Here is a 6,740-nt window from a genome sequence, read left to right as displayed (position 1 = left end):
AGAACCCCCAGCACACAGCCTCACTGTAACTCATGCAGCTTGTTTAGCACAAGTGACAGTTTGTTTTTCCAAAAGTAGACATAAAATATCCCCCTGACAAATGACTCACACTCAAGATGGTTACTCTCTGTTCCTTCATGCCGGTGTAACCTTTTTGTGTGTTTGGAATAGGACCTATACCCCTCTCTTCATCTGCAATCACTTTTGACAGTCATAGCCATTATGGCCCTGCACAGTACATCCATCCATATGCAGATGGAACTCAGGGGAGGTCATGTCTCTTCCGTGTCACTGATGATGGGGTCATTACTGTGTCTCCACTCTGTCACAGTCTCAGCCACAAACTGGAGTCGGATAGGATTTCTTGTCTCCAGCTGTTGTAGGATTGGTGATATAAGGGGCCGTGTGTAATCCTACTGGTAGGTCCTCATTGGTTGTCATGTTTTCATTTTTTAAGTCATCTATGGGGGACGGGGCTACGTTAAAAAGCAAGTCAGGAATGCTTTTGGGATGAAAAGCACTATCAGAAGTTTTCCATATGTGGACAAGCATGATGAGGTGATGAGCTTGTGCTGAAGCATAGGGGCTTGAGGCCCCAAAGGGTTTCTATGTGTGTGTGTGTGTGTGTGCACAGCCATGTGTATATATGAGCGCGTGTGTATGAGTATGTGTGTGTTTGCTCGGGTGTGTGTTTTGCATTTGCACATATGGCTATGCAGTGGCCGTTCTAGCTTGCTTGCCCTGGACCTGCCCCCCCAACCCCCCCTGCCCTTCTGCCTGTGTGTCTCTATTTCCTCCTGCCTGCCTGGCTCACAAACTAGAATCAGGGCGCCCACTTCCACAAGGTTAGGTGACCCATATGGTGGCATGATAGCATTGACGTGACATGCAAATGGACTATGGAAACCTTGGAATCGCACAGCTGTCACCCTTTTTTTGTGTTTGCGCCCCTGGCATGTCACCCATACCTAGATCCGCCACTGTGTGCATGAGTGTGTGTGTTTCTCTGACTTGGGTCCCTCCCTGAGGCTTGACAGGGCCTGCTGAGAGGGCTGAGTGCTGGCAGAGGGATCGTATCTTAGCCTGAAGGGATGTGAGGAAGTTTTCACTCTAACTCACAACACACACACACACACACACACACACTTCTCCCTCCTACTTACAGTAAACACTCTCCCATTCACTCTCCCATACACACACACACACACACACACACACAGACACACACACAGACACACACACACACCACACACACAAACACACACACACACAAACACAAACACACACGCACAAACACACACACACACACACAAACAAACACACACAAACACAAACTGAGAGACCTTGTTACTGCTGGAATGCCACATGCTGTTAGCTACATTCACGTTCAGCACTGCGATTGTCCCCCTGGAGTCAATGGACAGGTATCTGCTTGACTTGATTTAAGATAAGTCTTTAGTTTAAGATCTCGACAGCCCTATTCATGGTTTCATAGTTCGGCTATGGTATGTTGGAAGTGATTCAGGCAGACCCTCTACCTTACTCATCACCTCTTCAAATATGCACATAATTTATTTAGAACGTTTTTTTTTTTTTTCTGTGGTGATATTACGTAAGTGACACAATATACCAGTTTGTCTTGAAAGGAGTTAAACATAAAAGCATGATAATTAATTAGTGGGTTATTACATGTTTTGCATAGGACATCCCTTAACAAGACTTTTCAATAAGAAGTCTTATTTGTGTTAATCATTGCTCTTAATAAATGCTTCTCTGCTTGAGGTTCAGTGACAGAAAGCATACAAATAGCTCATGAAAAAACTACTTTGCTTTGTTAAAGACTGCCATTAAGTCCTGAGAAATTGCCTGTGTTTGCCGGAGTTCCAGACATAGATGTGTTGCACTTGGACCTCATCAAACTGTTACATTAAATTAAATTAGATATTTAATATCTGTCACAAATTACCTGTACCTCCACACATTTCCGCAATCTCTCCGCTCAGTAATTTTTTGAACCTGGACCTCAGCAGACTTATCAGCTTGGGACACTTTCAAACTAAATAATATTTTAAAAATCACATTTTTCACATAGTATTTCTCCTCTCATACTTCTATCATCTCTTCCACTCAGACTTTTAAAGAAAATGTGAAAATGATGTATCTGTCCCATGCTCAGTCCTCTTTTGTGTCTTGAAATGTTGAAGAAAAATATAGTCTATTGTCAAAAAAAAACTTTGATACCCTGAAAGTGATCTGTGAAATAGGTAGCTGTGTACTTCAGGCAATTGAATTTGCTGTTCCATATTCTTCTTGAATCTTAAAAAAAGGCATTTCTGTTTCACAGACAGTATACAGTACATTGATACTTGTTAACCAAATCCAACCCTGTAATTAGACTTCTTGGCCATCCTTGGAAGAGAATGTAAAGAACTGTGAGCCCTGTACATGCACAATGTGTGTCTACTGTTATGTTTCCATGGAGACGCTAACGTTCAGAGAGTCCATGCCAAAGACAGAGGTTGTTAAGAATTGATGACTGTGCAGCAGTTGAGGTCAGCTTTGGGCAAGGGAATAACCCCATTACCAACCCGGCATAGAATTTCACATATGGAAAGCTTGCTGGGGAGACCAGTTTTACATGCAAAAAAACTTACAAGGGGCCACCAACTAAGAAGATGGACACACAATGTTGTAAAGTATGTGCATTAAATGACTAAAATGACTCACGCAAGGGTCACTTTAAGTTTAAAATAATCAGAGAAAATATTGTTTTGTTAGGCTGTTCTGTTATCTGCATTAAGCATCAAAATACTTCTTGTACTAGTCTATAATGGCCAAGTTGTTTGTCCATTTTAAATGGTTGTAAAATTAACTTGAAACACACACAACAGGAATGTATATCATACTTCTTTTTTGTGTTTGTCAATGACCGAATGCTAACAGAATTATGTCATTGGATTTCTGTTTTTTTAAAAAATGTTTTTGTTGAATTACATGACAATTACAGACTTACAGGGTAAATGCTTCCATCTAGTGGTCATGAAGGAATCTACAACAAGATTACTGCAAGGAAGCTTAAACTATTATATACAAAATAATGAATAAAAATCGCCCCCAAAAAATAAGCGAAACAAACAAAGCCAAGATAAATACTGTGGATCTGAGCCAGATCTTTACACTAATTTACTCTGGTTTACATATTGAAACTTTGTCATTTGTCAAAAACTCCAATAAAAATCAATTGTTTCAATAAAACTGAAGTGATTACATGATTGATTTTATTATTTATCATTTATTGTGCTGGTGAGTTGGGCCTAGAAGGAGAACAAATAGTGAAGTTTAGAACAGCAGATACTTTTTTCTTTCAGACTGGAATAGACACAGTGCCCCACAAGAGTATACCACCCATCACCATTTTCTGTGTCACAAAAGATACTCACACAGTTTCCCAATCAGTGTTTTTTTTTCTTCAACTGTAGCCTACTGTAGCGCATTTCCGATGGCCAAATAAACACTTGAAATGTTACTACTAATGTTTAAATGTTGGTATCTCACCCCTATGCCCTTGGAACTTATGAATGTACACAGATGACAAATGATTTACCATATTTGATCATAATTGGACGTGGTGAGTTATTACATATCAGCACTGAAGGTGCAGTTCTAAAGAGAAATTTCCAAACATGAATTACGAAGAATTTTGAACAAAATTACACCGTCAATTTAATTTCCATGGGAAACATATAGGAATTTGCACAAAATGTATTATTTAAAATCATCAGAAAGAGAGAGATGCTATTGAGCCTTGTATGCCATTACTAACAATGTCCTTACATTTCTGTTTAGGGGAGGAAACCGGTAGGTTTGCCAGAGTCCCAATGGGAAAGGTCTGCTGTAGCAGTCTGTTTAGTTTCCTGAAATAATACAAACCACAAATGTCCAGGCGAAAAGGACATTCAACAAGTGACACGTAATGAAACAACCCATTGTATGTATCATTGAATAAGAAGCACTTCAAACAGTATGCATATGCAAATCACCATCCGACATATCTCGTACAAGCAAACCATTGAAACCAATGATTTTTTTTAACACAATAAATATCATTGTCCATAATAACACTTTAACCATAATAAACCAATTACAATAATGTAATTGTTAATGTCATGGTTTTGTTACCCATAAGAGCAGATCAAATAAAAACTCCAGCAAAGAGCTGTTAGTCATTTTTTGTAGAATGGGTAGTCTGTTTTACATACAGCCTAGACCTATTTAAAGCAACACTATGCAACAATTACCACTTTATTTTTTTATTAGCAACTACTTCTAATTTTATCATCAAATACATTTTGATATAAGGTCAATGCACCTGTCATTAATACATTCAATGGAACCCTGCAGTTAGCAAGTTTTTATCAGTGCCAACTGGGCTGTAGTTGGTATTTGCAAGTTTTTTTTAATTTTTTTTAGTTTCAGATCAAAACTCAATACTGCTGCTTCAAAAGCCTATTTTGGGCTATCTAGGCTTTTAATGGCTAGGCCTAATCACTGGACAGCCATTACGGTCCCAAACGCTGAGAACACAACCCTTATTATGTAAATAAATTATTATATTGATAAATGCTTGACGTACAGTACCATATGGATATATATGACACATAATATTACACAATTTTAAATGCCTAACAGTGATCGGGGCCCTTGGACGATGACATGGTGCTGCTATCTAAATTAGCCTGATAAACTAATGATATCTCGACGCCAGAATAGCCTGGTTGTTAACCATATAAATCTACCATTAGTTAAATTAGCACGCTTGATTGAAAGTCTTCTTTCCTTCTTCTTTATCTTCTGTAGTGTTTACTGGCAGTTTACAAACAATGTGCACTGCCGCCATCTACTGGACTTGATCGACCTGGCTGTGCGATCAATTGGATTTCAAAATAATAACTAGAATGCGTTTCGTGAACGAACTGCGAGAGTGTGCTTGCTCTGTTGCGGCCACGACCGAGAAAACAAGTGCCTTGGAATTGGGGCAGGTGTCAGCTCTCCAGCTCTCCCTGCTGGATGAGCATGCACAAATGAGTATGCATGAGTGAGTATGAATGAGTGAGTAAACATGAGTGAGTATGCATGAGTGAGTATGCATGAGTGAGTATGCACAAGTGAGTATGCATGAGTGAGGAAACATGAGTGAGTATGCATGAGTGAGTAAACATGAGTGAGTATGCATGAGTGAGTATGCATGAGTGAGTATGCATGAGTGAGTAAACATGAGTGAGTATGCATGAGTGAGTATGCATGAGTGAGTAAACATGAGTGAGTATGCATGAGTGAGTATGCACGAGTGAGTAAACATGAGTGAGTATGCATGAGTGAGTATGCATGAGTGAGTAAACATGAGTGAGTATGCATGAGTGAGTAGACATGAGTGAGTATGCATGAGTGAGTAAACATGTGTGAGTATGCATGAGTGAGTAAACATGAGTGAGTATGCATGAGTGAGTAAACATGAGTGAGTATGCATGAGTGAGTAAACATGAGTGAGTAAACATGAGTGAGTATGCATGAGTAAGTATGCATGAGTGAGTATGCACGAGTGAGTATGCATGAGTGAGTATGCACGAGTGAGTAAACATGAGTGAGTATGCATGAGTGAGTAGAGCCCTGGTATGGAAGGTGTCTCTTAATATTCCTAGTTATACAGTTGAATGGAGAGGGACAGAGAGAGAAAAGGAGCCGTGCGCAGGTGTCAGTGAGAGTTGTCAGTGAAGCACAGGTGCAAGCCAGTTTAATGACCCTATTATGATGTTATAATGGCACAGAGTTCTGCCATGCAAGTCTATGGAGAAAAAAGGTGATGGAAAAAGAGGAATAAAAAAGGAGTGACAAGGAGTACCGCCACGAAAAGTCATAGCAGGTTGCACCGGATCGGGCCGGACGTTTCGGTGTTTGAACGGCGTCTTTATCTCAATCGGGCGAGGCGTAGTTAGCGGCTAGAAAAACGGGGAGAATAAAGAAAAACGAAGAACAATAGTGTGCTTCCCTTCGGGCAAGCACACTAATAAAGGAAAAACAACAGAAAACAACAACCTTAATGCCTATTTGCTAATTTGCTTCTTTAATGAATGTTGGCTGTCAATTGTCGAGAATGTAGATACAAAATAAAATGATATATATAGTAACAACAGAAAACAACAAACTTAAATCCTATCGGCTAATTTTGTTTCTTTATTGAAAATAATCAAGGCACTCGTTACGTTTTCTGACCTAGCCTGACCTAATAAGGTGTCTAATGAAAAAACCTTCTTGACTTTCTCCACTTCCCTCTTTACTTTTTCTCTTTGTCTGGAACATTTTAAACACCATAAAAGAACATGTTCAACATCTTCTGTTACTGCACAAATCTCACATTTTCCAGATGGGTGTTTACTTATTGTATGCAAGTTGCTATTTAAACCAGTATGGCATATTCTCATCCTTGTGAACCAAACCTCCTCCTGTCTGTTCGAGTAGCTGGATTTGCTATTTAAAATATCTTTTTGAATTTTGTACAGGTGTCTACCCTTTACCTTCTTATCCCATTCTGTTTGCCATATGATTTTAATTTTGTGTTGAATGAGTACCTTGAGTTCTGACTTACTGAGTGGAATATTTAACTGAATAACCTCTTCTTTTGTTGCCTCTTTTGCCAGCTTATCGGCTTTCTCGTTTCCATCTATTCCTTTATGGGCAGGGAC

This window comes from Sprattus sprattus (genome assembly GCF_963457725.1).
Source record: "Sprattus sprattus genome assembly, chromosome: 9".
In the NCBI taxonomy this organism is placed as follows: domain Eukaryota; kingdom Metazoa; phylum Chordata; class Actinopteri; order Clupeiformes; family Clupeidae; genus Sprattus; species Sprattus sprattus.
Note: the sequence above shows the minus strand (reverse complement) of the source record.